General features: G+C 38.8%; 1 protein-coding gene across 1 annotated transcript in view; it reads right to left on the minus strand.

Moving 5' to 3' along the window:
• The window catches only part of LOC115760148 (chitinase-like protein Idgf2), a 46,922-nt gene that overhangs the window by 10,895 nt on the left and 10,257 nt on the right, over positions 1-25,770 (minus strand). Inside the window, exon 2 of the mRNA XM_030701358.1 lies at positions 24,874-24,952. The gene's annotated coding sequence lies outside the window, so the exon portion shown is untranslated. The remainder of the gene's footprint in view (positions 1-24,873; positions 24,953-25,770) is intronic.

The following is a 25,770-nucleotide window of genomic DNA, read 5'->3' on the forward strand; positions in this document are numbered from 1 at the left end:
TAAAGTCATAAATAATAATATAATAAATATGTTTTTATTTAATATAAATATGATGCAAGTGAAGTGTAAAATGTTGTGCGTCCGACTTGAACATACTCCACATATGATATATATGATATATATATAATATAATATAATATTATAATATGGGAATATGTGCATATGTGCACCAAAATATTTGAAATTTACAATTCACTAATTATGCACCTAAATATTTACAATTTAGTTTACAAATAAAACTGAGGTAGACTTGATTTGTGAATGAAGTTTACAAGAAAACTCTCCCCGAATTTTTCGATTTTCTCAAATTTTTCGTTCGGGCAGGATTCATAAAGCTTTCGCTTTATTTCAAAAGCCATAAGATAAAAACATAGGGGATTGCCAAATCATAATATATTTCACATTTGTATAATTCTATATGTATACACACAGATGTGAGCCACACTTGTTAATATGTATATATATTTTTATGTAAGAGCTGAATGCATTAATGTCAACGGCTTTCATCAAAACCAGAAAAAACTCTGCCACAATGGCGGCGCATGCATTTTTAATTTCAAATTTAACGCCGTACACAGAATGTAATTAAAACAGAATAACAACAAATTAAGTGGTTTGTAAATAAATTAAAAAATGTCCATTGATTCGACTTCAACTGCTGTGGTAAATATTAAATATAAAACACTTTTTCATGCACACATTATTAAACAAATAAGTACATTATTATTGGCAATATTTTAAAACGTTTTAAGATTAAATAAAAACAAACTATTTATTAAATTCCGATAAGCCCCATATCCTCATCACATGTCGAATTGTGGATAATCGCGCAATAATTTCTATCCGACTATACCATATATTAATATATATATATTTAATCTTAATTGTTTATACAATTAAAACAATGTGAGATATAAATAATATATGTGTGTATACGGACGGACATTTTCGAACTAAATGATTTTTTTATAATTTATTTCAATAGTATTAGGAATAAGCATTTTAACATCTTACTACTTAGTTCGACTTAACCTTGCCGAAAAAAGTTAAAACAATATTTTCTTTTTCCAAATCAACCCCAAATTTCCCCATTGCGGTATAAAAGCTTTATATGCTACAGGCCAATATTACGAACTGGCATCGTCGTTGTTAACTTTTGCCCGTATATACTCTGTTCGCAAAGGAAGAGTAGTATATTGCAATGGTCGCCTATCTGTAGACTCATAAATATCCATCCATATTATTCCAACTCTGATTGTATTATTTCTTTTTATTGTATTATTAACCATGAATTGATAATGGTTGTATCTATTAGTTCAATATTTGAATATGAGTATTATTGAACTTTTAATAGATAATGCTCTTCTTTGTCCGTTTTGAGCGAGAACAGTGTATGTTGTGGTTGGGAATTACCGTGTTGGAAGGTCTAACTTGTTTTTAATGCAACTGTTGAGGTCTCAGACTGAACCCAGTTATTTCACTTGAGTCGCAACCCTTTACGCATTATGCGTAAATCTCAAAATGTTTTCTTTGGCGTGCTTATTTTTTAATTGTTAAGTTTTTATTTCTCCCCAACCCCACAGCATCGCAGTGCAAACGTCGAACCCCGAAATGTACCGAAACATGCCCCAACCCTTGAGAACTTAGCCACTGCCAAAAGTTCAACGAAGTGTATAAAGTTTTTCTGCCTGACAGTACTGTAGCTGCTTTTGCATTAAATTTGTGTAAATGGATTTTGCTAATGGATCCAATAATTCATTTAGATTTTACTTTTCAGCTGGCAAATGTTGTTTGCGTCAAGGTAAATAGAGAAGAACTTGCTGTACTTTTTGTGGTAGCACAGATAGAAAATCTGTGTAGAAACAAATTAAGCTCAATGATGGTTAGAGGGGTAGGCCAAACTTGGCAAACAGCGTTTGTGCCTCTACGTCTATTCAGGTATATACTCATGCATGTGAATCAAGTAGGAGGACTTTAGTTGGAAGTGCCCGACTTACATTGATACAGCTCGTCGTCCTGATTAAGAATATATATATACTTTATGGGGTATCTTTCCCGTATGTTATATACAATTGCACACAACTTTTATAGCTCAGGATATGAAAATATGACACGAGAAGAATGCGATATCAAGATTCAAATTGCATCAGCGAGTACATAAAAAGGAGGCTAACAGCACCAGGTTATTTTTTTATCAAATATTTATTTAAAAATTGTATTTGTTGAACTAGTAGGTGGTCCCCGGGCTTACCCTTGGATAGTTTTGTGCTTCAAATTTGATTTGGATTTTAAAACCCAATTCAATTTATCCATACAATCCTGTACTTTACGTCTAAGCTTATATTTTACATAAATATTTGAAAATATGTTTAAAGTCCATCTAATAAAAAACCGAAGATAAGATCGAATGTCTCCCAATTTTTGTTTAGTGAGTCTTTGACGAGCATTTCAGCCAAAGGCGTCGGATTTTGCGAAAAACGTATCAAATAATTTCTTACAAAGATATTGAATCAAATTGGGCTTTTTCGTAGCTTTACTAAATTTTTTTGAGAAGATGCCGATCTGTCTTTCAGGCTACGTTGGCGGCTAAGAGAGAGAATGAACTCTGAGACAGATAGATAGACAAGTATTATATTCTCGTCCTGATCAAGAAACTGACGCATTTCATTACACTCTTAAATATATATTTCAAAAATCAGCTGTATGGGAATTAAAATCCTGGCTTTTCTTTTCATTCACCGGTCACGCAACAAAAAAAAAAAAAAAAACAGACAAAAAATCGTTGTGGAGATGGACATAACAGCACAGAAAGCCCAGGGTCGTGGTTGCGATGGAAAAGGCCAAACAATAAACGTTATTTTGTCTTTTGTTGACACCCGAACGCACACACACACACACACACACGTAAGCACATCGCACATGTGTGTGTGTTAGCGTAAAAAAATCACAGCCGCATAAAAAAGGTCCGTTTTGCTTTATTGTTGTTGGTCCTGCGCCAAAATTTTTATTTAATTATTTATATGAGCAAACAGTGGAGCTCAGCTGAATATGTGGGGTCTCAGACCTCGTTGTTGGGTTGCGTGTAAATTAACGACAATGCCAGGATTTAATTATTATACCCTTGCAAGAGATATTATATTTGTGTGATACAGTGTGCAACACACAGAGGTCTCTGACCCCCAAAAGATCGTTATTGTATTCTTCATACTGATCAGTGGCTACATCCGAGACGATTATTTGGTGGCATGACAATAATAATTTTTTTTTTCTTAATTTTGTTCTTACAAAGTTCAAATAAAAAATGTTATGGCTCCCGGATGCTTTGCTGACTTTGTAATTATTAGTATGTGCATCAGTCCAGCTCATTTTTGTCCATTCTAAACCAAGTTATTCTCTATATTTTCTTAGGTTGCGTTACATAAAAAAATATATATAACCAAGAGTATCGCCCAGTCGGGCATTCTCATATAAAGTTCGAACAAATGGGTATCAGCAGTAGTTGGTCCTTAATTAAGTTGAAATGTTCGTGGAGAGAAGATTTGTGTGAAGGGTATCTACTTTTAAAACACTTTCGACTAGCGTGCTTTACTTGTTTTCTTTTTGCTCTAGGTGCGCAAGAAATGGTCAAAGGCACATTAAATGGTCTATAAATTACGAAGATTGGACAGCAAGAAATGTTTGTCAACTCATGCAACAATTCGTTTTCGCGTACGGTTTTTACAGGGTATTAAATCACATAAAATTCATTCCAATAGAAACAATGCGCACCATGTTTCTGTTTTTGCTAAGCTAAGTTTCAACGCTAACAACTCCAGCCGCGTGCTGTATCTGTGCTTCTCCCCTGAAACTCTGACAATAATAATTTTAAAATTACAAATTCACGAAACATACTCGCAATTATTAGCAAATGTCTGCACTCAGTCGTCCGCTTTTACCACTTTGGCAACCTACTCAAAACGAAAGATGTTGTCCTCCTCTTCTGTCCTCTCTACATCTTCTATACACCTTTGCATCTCTCTACCATCTGCCGTTAAGGATAGCTGTGCCGCGCCTAAAGCTCTATATGATATACATAAGTACATATATACATATACATGTATATATATATATATATATATATGTGAATATTATATTATATAATGTTATATTTCTACATACATATGTACGTTTATGAGAATGTATCCCGCCAAGAATCGCCAAGGATTTCAGGTTGTGCCTGCTGGGCTGCAGAGCTGCAAACTTCCTTTGGCTACAGTGAAAACAAATCGATTAATTTTTGATAAAAAATATATATGTTGAGGCTGGATTGCTAAGCGGATTGGCTTCTATACTAACTTAAAATACTATAACATTTTTTATATTTGCATTTTTTTTCTATTAGAAAATTCTTTCTAAATAGATTTTTGGGATTTAAAAGCTTCCCGTAGAAAACGATAAGCTGTAATTTGTTTACCTGGTGGTATAAATTACCAGGATTTATAAATTTTATATTTTTTATAGACCATCGAAAATCATTTTTGAGGCGATTGGATGAAACACAAATAAGTTTAATAATTGATTTTAACTTTGTCAAATTTGCGCACCCGGATAATGCCTGCAAGTTTATAATAAATTTGTAGCTTCCTATGCCACTGTGCCTTGCTCACCTTGTATAAAATGCATAAAATTCACATTTAGATATTGCTCAGCGGCTGTGGCTTCCATGTTGCCACAACAGGGTCTGTCTGCCTGGGACGGGGATTGGCATTCATCATTCATACACAGTGCTGCGATTTTTCATTGCAACATGGCGGAGTCGCAGTCGCAGTCGCAGTCGCGAGTTAAGTCAATCAAATGTCTCAAGTTCATTACAATCTGCTGGAGTTGTTTGGTAAGTAATAAGCTTCGAACCGGGTCGTTGTTGTTGTTTTTGTTGTTGTAAAAGTTGTCGGGCTGATGGAATAGTTGCTGACTTAGGCGGGCGAGACACCAAACCGGGCCGAGGCAGGCCTCCTTGCCTTCATCATCATCATCTCATCGTAGTCCATTTTCGACTGCTACCTTGCGCCATGCTGTTGCCTCTGTTGTCTACTTCGCCGCTGCCGCTGCCTCTGCTGATGGGGTTGTGGATGAGTTTGATGCATGTTTTGTTAGCTTCTGTTGTTGATTTGGAATGCAGTTTGGTGGTATAGCCCGCAGCCATGGTGTTATTCCCGCATCCGCTACTTTGGTTGCGCTCTGCATTTTGATTACTTTTTTTTCGGTAGATACTTCAAGGAGTTGGAGTTTCTTATTTTTGCAGATTGTGCAGATTGTTACCTACTAGAGATTTTCATTCTTTGAAGTTAAGGTATGAAGAATTTGCAGAAAGACCGATATTGCTAACTAATTAAAGCACATATTCAAAAAAAAATCAATTCGTATATATAAACGCGTGTATATCTGTAAGTGTATATTGTTAATATACAATGATGAAATCTTAATTGTAAGTTAAATATATACATAAATTGTTTATTGAATTGAAGCTAAAATTTCAATACTTGAACATGTAGATAGTTTCTAAACATTCCCTAAGCCTAGCGCTCCCACAAATTGTAAAACTCTATATTTTCTAGACCCAAAATTAACATCCTGCTCTTAACAATAAGCTGATTAATTTAAGATGTCGGTCGCCATAATTAATAAAGTTGATTATCATTATTATATAAACCTATTTTGTATGAAGATTTTTGTGGGCCACATAAAATTGCATTCTAAAAGTTAGCATAAAGATGGTTGGGGTATTCCTATTGCCAGTTGGTTTATAAATGTCACGTAAATATACAAAATGGCGTCGTGACAGGTTTGGAAATTGCTGGCCATATGCAAACGCATATTTCAGACATTTTGCATTACACTGCGGTACACGACATTTCATTTGGAACAGCATAAAACAGAGCGGCAAAATGGCCGCCGCAAATGCCTGGAAAGTGTCAACCATGAGCAGAGCCCACTACCAGTTGAAAACCAACTGGTTCGTTGGTCCGCTGGTAGGAGACGAGCAGTCAGCCAACCAAAGCGTTGCGTTGCGCCGGCCATACAATGCCGGGCCGCAGCGCAGAAGCCGTAATTATTCTGTAGACCAAAGCAAAATAATTACTTTGATCGCAAATGATATTATTTTGTCGGCAATGGGTGTACGGCGGGCAAGTGTGAGGGGCGTACGGCCGGCTCTATTCTCTGCATGCAATTGAGCTGTGCAATGGCCGCCTGCAACCGACGACGATGACGGGGACGACGAGAACGACAACGATGTCCACCATCAGCCAAAAGTGCATTGCATTTGGCAAATTTGCATATGCGAGAACGGGAGAAGGATATTGGGTAGATGGGTGGAGAGTGTAGTTTCCCTGGTAGTTTCTGCGCACATTTCCTCTCTCCAGTTCTCTCGCCCAACACCCAGCACTGCACTACCCAATCCCGTCCCGTCTTACCCAGTTGCTAGTTAATTACTTTCACGTACATTTTCGATGGCCGTTCGCACAAAAATTTTATTTATTTCACTGCACTTGGAGCTGCCCCCATTTTCAGCTGCATCCATATCAACGGACGGGGTCCGTTGGAGCCTCCTCATCACATCCATTGCTTTGGCGTTGCTTTTTGTTAGCCTGAATGTGTTTTCGCATTTATATGCAAATTTTTGGTTTGCATGCAGAAAATGTAGCTTTCGTTGGGTGTTACAAGAGTACGACAAATGAACAAGAACCATTGAGTGTTGCGAATGTTGCAAGGTAGGTAGGACGCTTCCGCGGACCGCCCGAAATTAACTGGCAAGTGCGCCAACCAATAGGGGACCAAATATGCCAATATAGGCTGCGTTTCAACATGCGGCCTGGTAACCATTTGATATATGGCCAAAAACCAAGAGAAAACTCCGAAGTGGAAAATATTATCAAAGCATGTACTTTTTAGTTTCCAAACTGTGATTTAACCGTCAATTTTTAAATCGTTAAATATATATTTATATTTTATCCCTAAAAGGGCAAAAAATATGATATAACTGCCAGACGAAGGCATGCCTGACAATTTAAATTATCTTTATACCCTGAACCTACTGAAAATCGATCAAAAAAAGGTATAATGTTTTTGTGCAGATGTATGTAACAGGCAAAAGAAAGCATCTCCGACCACATCAATTGAATGTATTCTTGGTCAGCATCAATAATCGACTGAATCTAGCCCCGCCTGTTCGTCTGTCTACCCATATGTTGAACGTATGTCCTCCTAGTACCCACGCAGTAAGAGTTTGCTTCTTATTATCGATGATTTCCCTGTTTTTAGGAAACCGATAGGAACCGATATCAAAATCCTATTTCTGAGCATATTTTGGGAGTTTAAAGAGCTGGAGTAATGCGCTGTAAGCTTCTTCAATGCTATTCCATAAATATTCAAACGCTATCACGGCGGTTTCATGATATTATCAACTTAAATTGAGGGGGCACCCACACTTTTTTAATCCATCTTTTGCTGGATATGCAAGCTGAAGATTTGGCGTGTGAAGCTTCGTGGTCAAATTCATTTTTATGGACTTTTTGAACAATCACTTGAGATGTGTTTCGCACTTTTTTCAGATAAGCTTATTATATTATATTATTAAATAATAGCTTTTTATTTTGGGATATATCTAAAAATATATTTTGCAAAAACAATGTTATCTTGATGTCAAACCCAAGTGCATTTTGTTGCATGTGATGATCTATAAATTGAGCTGGTTGCGTAAGAGGCAGAAACATATCTCTATTTCCCTCCTGCTCTACTCTTTCAGGGCAATTCATAAATTTTAGCAATGATTGTCGAGGTGGACACAAGTGTTGGGGGCGTTGCTAGATTACCGACTGTGTGGCTATCAACTGTAACATATTGTCAGCCCCATATTGGAGTCCTTGCACATGCATATGCATTGGTTCTTTGAACAAGGGCAGGCATGGACAGGGACAGGGGCAGGGACAGGGATGGTAGGGGTAGTGTGGTACAGACGCGTCGCCACCCAAACAAACACTCGACGCTTTTGTTCTTGCTGATGGAATTATTTGTTCGCACATTGTCAACTTTCTGACATCCCACTCCGTCTCCTATCAGGCCGTGTGCATCTCTCTGTGCAGCCTGTGCCTTTCACACTGTTATGCCTCGCCCCTGCCACAACACGTCCAGGTCGCATGCAATATGCAATTTGCCGCCACCACTGCCAAGGTTTTTTGGATGTGTTCGGGGCGACTCGGCTCGACGCTTATCTTTGCCTTTATTTCATAAACCAGCGACTCTTGCACGTCCAGGTCCCGCATCCGTTTGTGCTCATGCTCCTGCTCCAGCTCCTGCTCTTGGCTTAGGCATTTGGTTACAGTTTGTAAATTTTGGTACCACAACACGAACTCAAAACTGAAACAATGAACTGCGAGACTCTTTGCTGCAACTGCAATTGAGAGACTAAATCTGGTGCTGTGTTGTATATGTGGACTGCAGTTCCTGCCACAATGTATCATCAGATTTGAACTTTTGTGAGGCTGTCATAGTCAGAAATTGGTTGCATGCAGGCAAACATGCGAGCTTCAGGCCAGACTGCGACTTGATTTGTGACTTCATTAAGTGATGGTAGATTTTGTATGGGGCGCACAGTTGAAAAAGGCGGAAACCGAGGAAGGGGCTATCAATCATATTAAATTGTTTCACTAGCCCTTTGGCTTTCTGATTATTGCTAAAATGCAACCTGCATAGCTTTCTTTCCTAACATAGCATGCAGTTTTCCCTCTAATAACGCATTAGGGTCGAATACAATGTAACGTATCTATTAAATGAATGGGTTTAATATGGATGAAATATAGTTGTACTAACATGACAGCCTTATGTGTACACATATTCTTAAGAAGAAATGCAAAAAGTAAAGAAAATTGCTTCTTCACAAAAGTTTATGTTTAGTAACTGACGAGAATTCAGAAACATTTTATGCTAGTTTAATATAATAGTAGATTGCACTGATCAACTTAAACTTTGCTATCTTTTATTATTATATATAGAATATAAAGCTACTCATTTCAAGCTGAACATTTGCTATTTGATTTTGAAACCTAAATACCAAGTTTTGTATCTCTAGCCCGTATAATCTCTAAGATTTCATCTGATATTAAGAATATTGGCGAAGTTGTATAAAAAATGATAAGCTTGTGCTGCGATTGATATTAGTATAAGAAAATATATTTCAGATTGTTGTTGCTCTTGTAGATTTCACGTCTCTTGCGACTATAGATATCATGGTCGATACGTTCGTACCAACGGACATGGCTAGATTAACTCGCTCCTTGTCCTTTTACTTATATATTTAATGGGTTTAATATTATGTCTACACTTGTATATATCAATTTGATCAATTTGGCATCTAAATTTGGCAACATATGCTCTCAAATATCCAAAATACCTATAAAGACAATCCAAATTTCCCACTTTCATAACTCGATCAAAACTCTTGCGATTTTCAAGAACTTTGGCTCTTTGTTCATGGTTTGATCTTAATGAGAAAGCAAATGTTTGCTTTTCTCGATACCGTGTACGAAATTTAAGCTAATGTGCATTGAAAGTTGTAACCAAGCTAATGAAAATTATAACTTGAATTTTAATTTAATTATGTTGCGAGCTAGCAGCCCATGGCTTTTACAGACAGTCTTAAGTGATCGGACATGCAGGTAGCCCCTTCTAATATGTTAGGCAGACACCTTTCGAACTAAACAAAACCCATCCCAACATCTTATGCTAATGGCAGCAAGAAATAAGTGTTGTGAGCTTTACGATATCATGACAAACAGACATTTCATTTCAATTAAATTTTGCTGTACAAAGTTTCCATTCATGGCCCAAGGTGAAAAACTTTTATGCTAAAATTGTTCATTTCAAAGCCGCAATAATTAAATTTAATCCCTGGAATCTTTACTGCCAGTTGTTAAACTAACGCGCCTCCAACTGACGCAGCCCCTTTTCGCACATGTGAAACCCCTAGCCAACGAATCAATGCAACAAACGCCTCCATTGTCTGCATGTGCTGTACCCATTATACCCTGTGCCTATTGCGAATGAGTCTAAAAAAGACTGTTGTAGTTATCCAAATGTATTTAACAGGGAGAAGTAGGTTGGACCTGCCCTAGACAGTCTATACTATATATATACAGAGCCAAGCTGGAGATCCCAAATTAGGTATTCATAAATTTTCGGCTTTCCGTAAAGTTGGAATATTCCCAGTTTGTTATTTTTTAGTTATAGTCTTGCACTTTGGCAGATACTCACATATTAATGCAATATTTAAGTCCCAAACAAATTGATTGTGTGTGGCACCTCGGGACTAAGTACAGGGTATCTGTTACTCGGACACTCTCGAAAAGCACGCTCCTACTTGTTATAGATTTGACACTTGAAACAAAATGCTTCGAGTCCTCAGCATTTGAGTTGCAAACAGAAAAGAGTCGTGGATAGGGATGTTAGCCATATTGGGTATTGGACGCTTGGATGCTTTCTATTACATTCAACGTGGCGTAAAAACGACAATAAGGGAAAATACCCACTAATAGAAGAGCAGAACCACCAACGGAGAAACATACCATATATACTCGCTTCAGTCGCCCACTTTTTTGATGCCAACCCTTTGATGAGGCTTGGCTGTAGGTAGGGGCCTTGCTGGTGGGCGGCGTGTGGATTGTCGATGTCGCGATGCTTATGCAAATTGTTGGCCGTTTGACTATGAAAACAAAGTGCGGTTATTTGATCTTTGGATGGGGCAACGATGACCAGCAAAGAGTTTATAAAATGCGCAAAAAAAAAGCATATTCTACGAACTTAATGATATTTACATTTATCGCATGCAAATGCTTGCGAAAAGGCCTGCCGGCTAGAAAAAGGGTATTGCCATGCAAGTCAGTTTTTTAAATTATGTCTCACAATGACATTATGGATTTTTGTCACTCTCATGAAAAGTACATATGGATAGATAATAACAATATTGCATTTGAGAATCAATTTTCTATGCACGGTATTAGGCATAACAATTAAATAAGCTTGATGAAAGCATGCTGCTTTAGAACATTTAAATGTAACTAAAATTCTATAATGTGAAAATATAGCTAAGCTGCTCGAATATCACTATTATTTGGCGAGTGAAGACATCAAGCTACTAATCACTAATGTGTGACAGCTAAGTACTTCTTACTAGCACAGTACATAGTCTTACTTATCACTTCTGGCATCGCCATTGCCATGGTCCATTGCCCTGGGCTGAACTTAATTTACAATTAGAACGCTCTTCCGAGTTGTGTATGGCGAATGTTGGCGTCACGGCTCATTCACATCGAGAGCTAGGTAGGCTAGAGTAGGCCTTACTTCCCCCAAAGAGCTTTGGGGCAACACTTGCGACAACTTTATTTTTAGCAAGCATGCAAAGTCCAAGTTGCCGTCGCTGTTTCTGGGCCTGAGTCAAAGGTCTAAGTCTAATATCCAATTTAAATTAATCAAGCTGGAGCTGTTGCATTCCCAGTACTTTGTGCATAGCGTGCTATTGGACAATTTATGTGCGTTCTAATAAATTTTTAATTATTTGTGAGGTAAACCAAAAAGATTTGCTCGACTCTATGCGAAATTGAAACTACTCAGACCAATCGAAGGCCCACTCCTTAATTTTAGCCACATAAATAAATTGCCGGCAATTACGGCGTTAACAAGTTTTATTGACTGACTAAATGTGTTTGGCTCCCCAATCGCAGTCAAGTCCATGGAGAGCCCCTGACCAGTTGCCAAACATTTTTTCCTCTGTCGTTTGTCTCTCTGGCAAGGACATTTCATGGGCTTGTACAAACGTTTAAATGTCTGTTGGGCCCCGCTCTCCGTTTCATGTGCTCACCGAAAATTTATTTGCGCTTTGTCACCGTCTGGCCAAGTTTTTGTTTTTATACAGCCATCGCTTGGGGTGTCTGCCCTTTAGGAGCGAAAACAATGAATAATACTCGAGCCAGCTAGCCGAAATCGCCTGCAGTCAGCCGTTGGCAGGCATTCCCGTTGGACTCTCACCCACTCTTCGCACAGCCCCATTTATTCCGCCAGATCAATCTTCGTTGAACTTCTGTCCATGTCCACGTCCCATAGTTGTCTATCGGTTCGACACTTTGTTGGATGTGAAATTTATTAGCAGCACTCGCTGCCCCAGCTACCACGCTAAGTCAACTCCCATGTGTGTCGCGATAGGAAATAAAATCGGAATCATAATCGTAAGCCTGCATGCGTACGTATATGGAAGACCTTTTCGCACATTGCAAATATCGAAGACGCCAAAAATTAACATCGCAAAAAGCTAAGGGAAAATCGCATGAAAAATTGACTGGAAAAATTGAAAAAAAAAAAACGAAAAAAACAAGCTCGTAATGTGGCACTTGTTTCGCTTTGTGTGTCTAGGGATTCGACGACGGTGACGACGGCAGCCAATAAAAAGATAAAGCGACGACTCATATCGCCCCCGTCTGGCTATAGTTCTGGGCATGTGCCTGCGTCTGGGACATGTGCAGCGGTCTCGGGCCTCGGGACTCGAGTCTCGTGTCCCGTGTCCCGTGTCTCGGGTGGGTTACCACCACAAGAGATTGGGGGTCGATATCAGCATATGCGGTTTAAGTTGCGGTTGACATTTATTTCACGCACCATTTCACAAATAAATGCGTTGCGGCCTGCTATTTGTTTATTGATCAAGCGGGGTGGGAGATACAATATGGAAGGATATGCTATCGAATCGAACGATCGGCCAAAAATTGGGTTTTTTTTCATAGGATACGCTTTTGGCTTTTTGAAATATCGCGACCAAGCTAACAATCATTCCTCTCAACACTTAATCAGATATTAAAAAATATTCGTACTTAACATCATATAGTTATCAATGTAACTTCTAGGATAGAAGAAGCTTCTAGGTAGAAGAAAAGCTTCAGGGTATAAGCTAATCTGACATTTTAGTTGCTCTGTTTAGTTTTTCTCCAAAAATGAAGAAACAAATTTGTGCAGCATATCTATTAATAATTATTGTTATATCATTAAGTAGTCGACTAATTGTATTAATCCGAAAGGCAATTTAAAAAACGTTCAATGCACTTATAAAAGAATGTCGCAGTATTTGTTAGATATTAACATATCAGTTAATTGTTTTGTTCATCTTGCGAGTCGCATTGGAACTTGCCAAAATGCCAATAATTTTTAACTTGTAGTACCCAAGGCAGTCCTATTCGAATTTCTACCATCATCAGCGAGCCTGGCGCACATTGGCAAGCCCTTTTTGATTGTTACTTGTTATTGGTGCAACATCTGGGCACGCCCACAATGTTTGGCCTCTTTTTGAAGTCATCTGACTTGCAGTCGTCTGCTTTGGTGCGTCTTCTTCACTTGGGTTCGTTCTCTTTTAAAAAATTTAATTTTACGCTTCAAAATTTAAAATTTTACACTTTGTGTTGTTGGATGTTGTTGCTGATGGGCTGCTCTCGTGGCTAATTCATTGGCCTAAACATCAAAAGTGAAGTTTCGAAGTGCTGCACGAAATTCTTGTCACGTACGCAAAATTTTAATTGATGCCATTAAAAGGTCAGCAAACGAGGAAAGGCTCAAGAGTCCAAGGAAGCAATGTTTGGGGCGGGACAAAGGAAACATTTGTGCCATAAAAAATGAATTAAACTTTTCATTTGGCCAACAGAGCAGGAGAACCGCAAGATAAAACTACTGCAATATCTTGTCACTTGTCTAAAAGGCCTTAAATTAAATAATTAACCCTCGGAGCGTGCGTGTAGTGTAGTAAGAGGAAGTCAAAGAAGTTACGAAGGACTCATTTTCAGCCAGTCGATTAGCTCAATGATTGAGCGCCTTTTAGTGAAGTGGCCAAAAACTCGTATAAATCAGAGACGGTCTAGGTTTTCGGGCGCTATTCACAGATCCAGAGATGGACTCGCTCTGACAATAATTAATAGAATTGCAGAGCGTCTCCATATCAAAGCCCCATGTCAACAAATATCACATGACAAGCGAAAACTAAACGGCACAAGAGAGGAAAACAATGCACGGCGACTGAGAATTTTAATTGCTTCCCCACGGGGCTGTGTGTTGACTTTAATTGTGTGAAAAAGCAAAAACATTCTAATTTACGATGCTATGCTTATTAAGTGCGCGCAAGGATGCAGGACATGTGAGCCATGTGTGCGTGGAATGTGATAGTGTAATTATTATGCGGTTTTGGGTTCGCTCCAGCACTATAAAGAATATATGGTATGCTCGAAAAGCTGATTTTCGCTGCCGACTGCCGCCTGCCGCCGTCTGTGGACGTCGCCTGGTGAACAATTGCAACCAAGATTAGGCAGCTAAGCCGTCACTCCCCTCCTGCTGCTGCCGCTGCCCCTTTATTCAGATGCCGCATGTTGCCCGTCGAGTCCTTTTGTCCCTTGAATGTTTGCTTTTGCATACTCGCATTTGTTAAGGCAGTTGGGTAGTTGCGGCCAGTTGGCATCACACAATGTGAAAATGTACTCTCGGAAAAGTGTTTTATGCAATTTGCCTTTGTTTGGCATTGTAATTAAGTTGACAATCCATCATCATACATCATCATCAGGCAGAGGCAATTTTTACAAAATTTGTTTGTCTCTGCATTGATATGCTCATTTGTATTTTTATTCTTCTGTCTGGCGCATATAATTTTCTAATTTTCGGCAATTTGTTTAATGAATATGCATTGTGATTGCAAGAAAATTTCATTTCATTTAAAAGGTTCGGCTTGTGGCCAACAATTTTCTACGATGTGGAAACTAACCAATAACAATTATTATTAGCTTATCAATTCTTAGTCAGGTTAGCCTCCCTGCTTTTATACTATTTGAAACTTTGCACAGATCCTGCGGGCAGCAAGCGGGTACCACATGCTCCCGAAGTTGAAAAAAGAACTTTTTTGATTTTCTAATTACGGACTATAATTACCTATAATAGATAGGAACAGTCAGGTATTCGGACGTGAACATAAGCCCGACTTCATCTGCCTGGTCCAGCAATTCCGAGGCTATATGGAAGCAGCCAAGCCCTCTACTCGTTGGCCTTGCCACCACTTGGAACCCTTAAACCCATTCCAGCCGGGGCACAAATAGAACAGAAGTTGGCTGGCGAAAAAAAAGGCAATGACTGCAAAAAAGGCGATAGAGCAGGGAAACAGTGATTCGGAAAGATGTCCGTGTGTAAGTGTGTGTGTGTGTGTATGTGTGTTTAAACTCAATTAGCATAAAGTGCAATCCATCATAGAAAATGTCAAAAACTGCTGAGCAAAGTTTTCACAAGTCAGTCAGCAAACTGATAATAAAAAATGGAATCGTGGACAGGGGATGGAAATGGGAAAGCATACGGGTGAGAAACTTCTATAGAAATTCTAATATATTAAGCAAATATGATAAAATGCTTCTGGTCGGGAGTGCGTCGCTAACATAATCAGCATAACGAAGTCATATTGATGACCTGCACCCATTACTCAAGGAGCAGAAGCTTGCCAAGTTTTCGCTGTAGTATCTAAAGATATTGACGTGAACATAAACATTTGATTTCATAACTCTCTAACCTGAAATTTTAATTTTAAACAATTTTAATCGGGGTTAAGCTTCCAGCATCGAGTGTATCTATGGATGTGATCAACTGCGCCAATTGTCAAAAGACAGGTTTAAGAACGAGAACTGATTGAAAGAAAGACTAAAGTTAAAGCATAATCAGAGTAGTAGTAATAGGTAGTAATAGGGTATAAACATAGAGAAAACAAGTTTGCCTCTTAAATGCTTTCTCTTTAAGCCTTACTGGTATTTATGGGCTTGCTGCACTATAAAATAAGTCGTTTTGCCAAATTTGAAATAAAAAATGCCAAAAATGTTCGAGCAAAAGCATGGGGACTGGCTTTTGCCAGAATGGTTGGGGTGATCATAAATTTTTAGGTGAAGTGAGCTAGCCTTTTGTGTACCTTTGAATTATTGTCACTTCTCTGGCGACGTGGAACTTGGGCAGTGTCATAAACTTTCAACAAAGGACACTCAGGATATGACCGGGCATAGCATAGAGATATAAAGTAACATCAGGCACCCGCCCACTTGCAGACATACATATACATATGTATGTCGTATTCTATGTACACAGCATTATCGGATGTCTCTTTGCTGATCACTCGATATGAGCAGAGCCCTATTAAAAAAAACAAAATAATGTTTGGGATTTGAAAATCTGCTCACATTTAGATATTTAGCTTGTCTTCAGCAGCTCGCTGGCAATGGTAAGAAATACACTTGCATTCGCATATAAATGTGTACAAATGAAAATAAAGAAAAGGATGCTGGATTTGCTAAAAGGAAGGCATCTTCAGAGCTTCATCCTGGCTGCCAGGACTGTGGGCGTTGCCGCGAAATTCAAATGCAGTCGCAGCAAGGAATAAAGATGGCAGCTGGCAACAGTATAATTGCAGAAAAAATGAAGAAAATCAGGATCACAGAGCAGGCGCCAGGAAAAGCAAATTTTCGCTGGCAAGTCAGGAAAATTGCATTTCGCAGATGTTGCCAACTGCACGAAGCCGAGTCCTGTGCCTGGCGTGGGCGGGGCAGTTAAGAAGAGCTTAAGAAAAGTCATAAAACACGAACAGCAGCAGAAGAAAACTGCAAATGAAATGCTGAGAAAAAGCAATAAAACACGGGATATAAGAAGACGGGGCAAATTGAATAGAGAGAAAGAGAAGAAACTTGCTAAAAGAAGCAGAACGATTTTAGGAACTTTAATTGCATACGAATAAGAACTGCCATAGAATGCATTTGTATTCTATCATCGTCGTAAAATTTTCATTAAAAACTACTGCTGCAGCGCCGAATGGCCCAACAAAATTGCAAAAGCATAAATTTTAAATTGGCCAGAGACCAGCAGCAGCAGCAGCAGAACAGCTAAGCCAGACCTGACAGCGGCCCAAATTAGGCAGAGACTTAAACCAAAATATTGTTATTACCTTGGAAGGAAAATATTTATTCAATATAGTACAATATTTTCTTGCATGGGTGGGGGGGTGGTGGGCGGGTGCTTGTTGGCTGAATGAAAATGCCTTTAAATTGTAAAACGAGATGCATAAACAAATGCATAGCAGTCAGGAAAACATAAACGCACACATACAAATAATAAAATTGTAAAAACAGACGCAAAAGCTCTTAAGTAAATAATGAAAAAGGTACTCTTAAAAACCAAAGGGAATATAACATACAAAGACAGCAAATGCAAAAACAGAAAAGGCAAAAGCAAACACACAGCGCAGTCGTTTTGTATATAAGGAACGAAACGAGAACGGAACACTGCGGCGCGTCGCGTTTGAGGGCGGAGCCAAGCGACTGGCATAGAAACGAAATCTCGCAATGAAATAGAAATGGGAATTGAACTACCATTTCGTCCACACACAAGCAAGCAAATTCCGAGAGAGAGAGAGAGAGAGAGAGAGAGACGTACACTTACACATACGCACGCTCAGAGAGCGCAATTACGAAACAAATACCAATGCATGCAAGAGCTGCTGAACCCAACAAATACAAATATCTGCATACAAACAGATGCAGCAGCAGTTGGCTCTCGGCTCTTGTATTGGCTGCCAAAAAGACTCTGCAATTGTTGTTGCTCAGACAGCGGCGTCTGCAGATGCTATTTAGTAATTTCTACGCTTTTGTAAGTATTAATGTAGCCGATAGCCGAATAACAGCCGCAAAACGTGTGAATGAATAATAATAAAAAAATATGCATACATATTCAAATAAAAAAATGCAATTGAAGCCTTCATACATAAATCCTTTCCTTATTTAAAGTTCACGTTCTCAATATTGTGTCGGTGTATGTATGTATGTGTTATTATTATGTGTATTATTTTCTGGCTTTTTCTCTGATTCATTGCCGGCATTGTCCCGCCCATCTCCCGGTTGACCGCCTGCCTATCAGCTTCTCGTTTATTTATTTATACATATGTACATATGCACAAGATATATTTTCCACCATTTTGTATACATTTTTTTGATTGTTGCAAAAATCGAAACTCTGCAAAGAATTAAAAATGATTTTTTAGGAAGACCAAAACAAATAAGTTGCTTATTGATCACTTTTGCTAAATCGACCTATTATTGTAGTTGAATCTGAGAACTTTAGTTTATGAGCTTTTTCTTCCTTTTTCGCTGCGATATTCCTATTTTGAACTCACATTTCGTTGGGATTATACTCGACATTCGATTATCATGTCTATTAAATCAATCTATAATAATAAATAAATAAAATGTAATAGCTTATTGACATTTTTATAGAGATATTGCACAAGTCAACGTCCGCTTCGTATCGATATTGATTTCCAATTAACTTTAACAAAATGTACACGACCTTATATTATAAGTAGATATTAGTTTATATATTTTAGATTTCAGTGGGTACACACACATATTTGTTTTCATTGCTGCTGGTGTAAACTTTATTTGAAATTATATTAAAAATGCGCACAGTCTAAAATTGACAGCTGCTAAATTTGTACATACGAAGCAACAAACATTGCGGAACATCCGTCGGTGGTAGTTGCAAATTTAGCATTTCTTTCTCAGGGAGTCGAGAAATTAAGTTGCAGTTCTTACAACTAAATCAAATGCTTTGATAAATTACAAAACACACGCTAACTTTTCGTCCAACAAAATGGCTGAGCGGCTCTTGATGCTTATCTGCCATTAAAATAGGGCAAAAGTCTGGGCCCCTAACTCAACCGATGCATTTTGCATGCCTGTGCCCTTGTGGTGGGTATTTTAATTTGTCATGAATGGAAGAAGGCATCTCCGACCCCAAAAAGTATATATACTCCCGATTAGTATCAAGATTGTTGATATTGCCCTGCCCGTCTGTCCGTTTCTATAAAGGCTTGCCTCTAGTCGTTCCGTCTTTCTATTGCAGACCGGACTACTATATATTAAAGATCGAGTTCTTGTATAAATCACGTTTTGTTTTTCGAAATATCTAAGCAAAACTTGGTACCTGCGAGTTTTACCATGCTGTGTAAGGTCTTATCAGTATCGTACTTAGTATCTATAGGACAAATGGGTTGAAAAATGCGTTGGAGCGGAACACCTTTCCTCACCTACAAGGGTATTTAATTGTTGCTCTTGTTAGTATAATTTGAGCGTTCCGAGACTTGCATTCGTGTGTAACTAGACTTAACTTACACTGTGCATATGTATAAATATTTATTTGCACGATGTACACCACAAGTAGTTGCTTGTCAACGGGCCCCAAAGCTGTCAAGCCCTCGCAAAATTTCATCCCAAGCCAGTTGTAAGGCTTATCTCTGCGTAAGAGTCTCTGCCAACTCAGGTGACCCTCCCACAATTCGCAAATTGGCCGTGATTTATAATAGTGCACCAAAGGGCAACAGTTTACGTTGTCAGCAATGAACATCTTGAGTGCTTAAAGTTGTCATCAATTCATATATTTACAATTATGGGTATTACGACTCGCTCGTGATTCATATTAATTTATTTGAGTTGTTCTTCTATGCTCGCTAGTCGCTGGTCTGGGGTCTGGTCTGACGTTTATTTTGGACTTCTATTTTTATGCGGCGCGTGTGCGGAATCATCGGGTGGAAGATAATTGTACAGAGCATTTGCATTATTATTAACAATAAAATGAACAACAAAAAGGAAAAGGAGACGGGGCCAGCAGCAGCTACGCCAGCAGTAACACGTGTGAAAATCAAATTCCATGGCATCACCTACGCAAATTACAAAATGAACACACGCACCAGAAATAAAAGCGGGGGGGTCCCCCAAAATCCCCCGGGATTTGTGTGGGTGACCGGTCCGACAGGCATCTGGGCACCTTTCATGGCATTGGACATCCGGGCACACGGCTAGCTGGCAGCGGGTTAAGCGCACTCGCCATGCCATGCCAAACAGGTCATCTCTCGCTGCCCGCTCGCTGCTCACTCATATTCATTCATCGATGATTATTGCGTTAATTATTATCCTGTTGGCTGCCTGGCACGCTGCTGGGCAACATGGATGGGGAGGGCAACGGGTATGGGAGCGGGTATGGGGGCATATTTGTGCGTAAACTTCAAAAGGAATGCCAGCTATTTTCGTGTAAGGCCGACTTGTACCTGAACCCCGTTCACTACTCAACGCGAAACACATAGGCATGCAACACGACCCTCGACGACCCCAAGCAACATGTCCTGCTGCTATCGCTGCGACGCGACGCTCCGGGCAAGTAACTACCTCCAGTGTTCGGATACCTCGGATGCGTTCAGGGCCTGTCGGCAACTGGACTAATAATCATTTACAAAGCGGCCGCTACACAAAAAACATAGCCCCCTGTGTTAACGTTAACGTTAACGTAGCTGCTTCTTTTGTTGTTATTGTTCGTTGCGTGTTAAACGTTTTATTTATATCCTTTTTTCTGGGCAAAAGTCTTGTTCCTAAGTCTATAGACTCTTAAACGGGACTAGTCGGAAGAGTTAGACAATGGGGACAGGCAGGAATTTGACTAGATCAGCTTGTCTCTTGAAGGCAATTACAATACGAATGCCATGCTAATCATAAATATTTAAAATGCTGTTGAATGTATAAGGGGAGACACAATCCTATTTCAAATCTTAGTTGGGACAGTTGTTCCTCACGTAATGTTTGGGAATCCAGTTCTCACACTTATCGCTGGGCCTGTCATTATGAACATATCTAAATCCCAGAGGCTAAATCTTAACTAAGACTCAATCAGTCGGCTAGCATAGCGAGAAATAGCTCGAACTAAGGTCTGGCTAATGTATTTATTTAATTAAGCCCGCCACCGAGAGTTGGCTATAATCAATCAAGAAATTAGTGACCCAGGCATGGGAACGAATGTGGAAACTGGCAAATATGAACCTGCCAGAAGTCAGAATGCAAGCCGGCTATTAGAGGGCACTTACTGAAAGCTCCCATCCTGTTGATTTATCCCCTGTCGCATGATGCACGCGCCCTCAGGTGCCAATTAGGCATTTTGTACATTTTGAAAGGCGACAATTATGCTCTGGATCAGGTCAGGTGTCTCTTGGCCGATATTACGAGAATTTGCCGCGCTTTCCAATTGCACGACAAATGTTGTTCGCATTATTTGCTGTTTGGGTCGTTTGTCTGTCGACTAATCGAAATTAAATGACGTGTGAATGCTGGCAGCTGTCGAGCATTGCTTTCAGTTTGTTGTTGTCGCCAGCTCCCGCTTTGCTGTCGGCCTTTGCCAATTTTCGATTCCCAATTGCCACTGGGCTTCGTTTCCATTAGTTTTTTGTCCAATACAACTGTTGCCTGTTGTTTGCCGACTGTCCTTTTGTGTTCCCCCCTCTCTCTCTCTCTCTCTTTTTATCAATTTTGTTGTGGCTTTTTGATGGGGTCCGCCAGGCAGGCCCCATAAATTATGACGATTGTCGATTACATGTACGATTACGAGTACGATTGTGATTATGATTGCCAACTGCCGTTTGCGGCTAATAAGTAGACAGCCCCAGTCAAATAAAACCACTGGCAAAGCTCTCATTTAGCACCATATTCGTTTTTTTTTTCTCCTGTTCTTGTTTATCTGTTTGGCAGCTTGCACGTATTCCCAGCCTGAACATTTAATTATTAGTAAATAATAAAAAAAAAAACGATAGTTTCTTTTTTTCGGCAGCTGCCTCAAGACAACTTCGCTCTGCTGAACGCCAAAATGATCATCAATATTGTTGATCAATGGATTTTGGCTGCTCCTCCAAAGCGTCAATTTCGCTTGGTAATAATTGGCTTTCATTAAATGGGTATCAGAACCAGACATTTTCCACTTAATACAGAATGTGAATTCTTAATCCGAATCTCAAGCACCAAATTTAAAATATTATTTCAGATTGTCATTCATTTTCTTAAAACTATTTTTCAATTGCTTGGATGCAATTAAAATTGCAGATAAATTAAAGTGCTTGTAAGCATTAACTTGTGCTATGCATATAAAAAATTAGTAAGAATGTAGATGATGATAATAATTAATGGAATTTAACATTCAGTGTTTATGAGTTCATGTTTATATTATGAAATTTGTGCGTGCTTACCTTTGGTATAGTTCGTATAACATGCTTAATGATTTATGAATTTTGAATAGTTTTTTTTGGTTCACTTTAAAAGGGTTGAAAATGGGTCGTTATTGGAAAATGTTTTTGTCTGCGTCTGCGAAAGTGTTGGCAGTCTGATAATATGTGTTTTGTTGAGTTTGGAGCGTTGGGGTTGCATAATTGGCAGGTGTTTCAGGTGGTGTGGGTACGGTCAACAAGGTTTCAGAATATTATAATCCCTCTATTTTAATCAATTTTATTTGGGTAAGCTTAAAACTAAAGTAAGCACTACATAAAATCAAATATTGCATATGATAGATTTTAATAACTCAAAGAATTATTACAAATTAAAGGGTATTGGTGTGAACCCAGGGACGTTTGCTGCACAGTTTGTTTACATTTCTAAAGGGTATCTTCCTTTCACGTTTTCTACCTTTTTATATGTACCACAATAATGATCTCAATTCGTAACCTTGCTCAAAGAAGTTGATTCGAAAATTTTAAATATGTAAGTAATTTAAATATGTAAGTAACTAGCGAGCATTAACCGGCATTTATTAAAATTGTATTCAGGAATTATGTGAAGCTCGTTAATGCCAGTTTTCGTTTGATTTGACAAGCGTATGTGAGTTTAAATATATGCTTTGAGTGAACATATTTCTGAAACTATTTGTGTATTATTGCGACATATAATATAACAATATATGACTAACAAAATATGAATTTGATTAATACCTCGTAACTGATCAATAAATCCCCACCAGCTTATTTGTCAACGTGTAGCACGCAGTGGGCAGCTGCAAATAGATTGCAATTGTCATCAAATTTCGCTCAAAGTGTCATTATTTGCAGCTTTGTGCTTGTAGTTTGCGTTTCTGGCTGAACTGCAAAACTGGCTGACGAACCACAAAACAGCGTCGACAGGCAGCTTATTTGCATATAAATTAAAACTTAAAAGTAGCTTAAAAAGAAGCCGAGCGAGCACACATACGCCCATAATTTGATCATAATACTAACTACCACGACTACACGGGACTACTACGGGAATGACTGCTGCTGCTGAAGCAGACGCGTTCTTGTTTCGGTGCTCGGGATATGCGGCTTTCAAGTGGCTCGTCTAAAATTCCGCACAAATTTTATAAATGTCAAGCAAGGGCGGCTTTTGCATGATTCCAGCATAAATCTCACATTAGTTTGAGTGTGGCATAAAAAAGAATGTCGCATGTGCCCAGCACTCAACGAGCTGCAGACAACACTTTTGTCCACATGTCCTGTCCCGGCAGCAGCTATGGCCCTGGGAGCACTGTCCTGGCTGAGGCATGCAGAATAAACCGCAAAATATTTAAATGTCTTTGATGGGTAGCTGTGTGGCACAAACCCAATTGCAAACTATTCTGTTCAACAACGAAATACTCGATGAATTTTTGTTTCGGCTTGGCATTTTGTGCACTTCAAAGTATTCGCAGAGTTTACAGTCGCATTGCAAATATTTTCATACAACTATAACGAAAATTAATTACATCCGCACCACGTACATATATGTAACATATATATAAACAAGAATGAACTATGGCTATGGAAACGGCAAAAAGAAAGAAGAAAGCACACACGTTTGCCAGGTATGCTAACAGCTATTTTACGTATGCTGGCCTAAAAGGGGATTGATACATCAGATCATTAATAACCTCCAGGTTGTTTCGAGTTTTTCTAGTTGATTCGCCTACTTTCTTGAAACATTATTTGTTTAATTTCACGGTACATATTTGTATAGATTCAAATTTGTTATGATACTGTGTACCCAGCTAAGAACAGTATATCGGTTTCGTGTCTGTCTGTCTGTCAATCTCTTTGAATCTAATTCCCTAACCTTAATCTCGATGTCTATCAAAGTAAGTATTGGCGATCGCATAGTTCAAGATGTTGGATTGCTAATGATTGTCGGTCGATGGCGAATTAACAACAAGGATCCATTGCCACGCCCACAGTAAGAGGAGCTTCTTTCTCCTACTCTTGTTAAAAGCCAGAAATAGAGTATTACGCAGTCGGTAGAGTCCAACTGCAACTGTTTAATCTTGTGTTTGTCCATGCAATCTACAAATAATTTATTGCTGGTATCTGTGAAATCCGTTTTTACAACTCAACCGAATCATTTAGTATATTTTGTAGCATTGCCTAATGATGATTGGCTGCTGTTTAATTAGTTTTCGAATGACTACCAAGAAATCGAAGACTAGAGAAATGTAAAAGAATGTTAATCAAAGCGTAGGTCTTGCATAGAACACTTTTTTTTATATAAAGAAAACGAGGCATTTACTAGTTACTATGCTGCATACATACATATGAGCTATATTATAATGCTCTCTATATGGCAAAAAATTATATTTTCTCACTCAGCACTTGCGTGCTTTACTATTCTCACAAATCTGCAAAGCCGTAAGTCAAATGTATACAATTGGCATTATTCGGTGTGCCGAGAATATCTTATTTTCTCATTTTTCATGCGTTCGGATTAAAGCTTGATCAAAATTTTTATGTAAGTCTGATCAATGGAAGTATTTGCAATAGAAAAAAAATACTCCAATGTTTATCGAATTATTGTCAAGTTAAGTGAAAGGGAATGCTTCCCATATCCCCTATAACCGTACAATGTATGTATAAAAACCCAATATGGGGTTACATTTAGTATAAATATTCTTGATTAGTATCAACAGTCGAGTAGTACAACGCAATTTTCGCTAGGTACTTACCCTACCCGTCATGCATCCAGATACACACTCTAATTGCCGTAATCCATTTATGGAAGGTAGTGTACAATATGAAGCGACCCTGAAGAAGAAAATAAAAAAGCTAAATAACAAAATAATAATAAGCCAGGCGAGAAGTCGTTGCAATATGACAAGTCTTGTAAAAAATATGGCTCCAACCGCCTTGACCACCTACTGACTGCTGTATAATAATAAAACGAAACACGAGACTCCTTCGAGTAAAAGCCTTTATATAAGTCCGATAAATGCCGGGAATGGGCGCAACATGACAAACCAAGGGCCGTCAGACGATTTACATTACTTACTTTGCGGCGTCTCTTATTTTCCTCTTATTTGGGGGAATCGTACAAGGAAATGCTGCGCTTATTATAATTTCCTTTGTGCATTAGTCGTTGTTCCCCACCCTGCGTAGCTTTGCCTACTGTGCACAGTGGGTTACCTGGCTAAATGCCATTTCGCTGTAAGCGCCTGTTTTTTATGTTCTTTTCATTATACACTGTTCACAAAGTGAAAGAGAGTGCTTTCGTGCAATCCCCAGCCATTCAAACGACCGCCCGCGCGACTGTCCGTACTTTCACGGCTTTTGACGCTTAACATATATTGATATCTGTCGTATCTTCTGCTGGTTGACTATTCAAGGGCATTCGTTCTAGAAATGGACACATTCTATTAGATCTAGTCTCACCAATATTGAAAAATTAAAGCTAAACTGATGCTGCCTTTCCCATTCGCCCCTTTGCTTATTCCAAAAAACAATAATTCCCAAAGTCTCAAAGTCAATACATAATGGTAAAAGTCAACGAGACTCTCTGCCACTGACTTAAGCTGTTATTACACCGAGAAAGAGTATAGCGCGGTCTGTTACACCCCACTGCAAGT

Source organism: Drosophila novamexicana, unplaced genomic scaffold (assembly GCF_003285875.2).
Source record: "Drosophila novamexicana strain 15010-1031.04,08,12 unplaced genomic scaffold, DnovRS2.1 tig00000387-arrow-pilon, whole genome shotgun sequence".
Taxonomy (NCBI): domain Eukaryota; kingdom Metazoa; phylum Arthropoda; class Insecta; order Diptera; family Drosophilidae; genus Drosophila; species Drosophila novamexicana.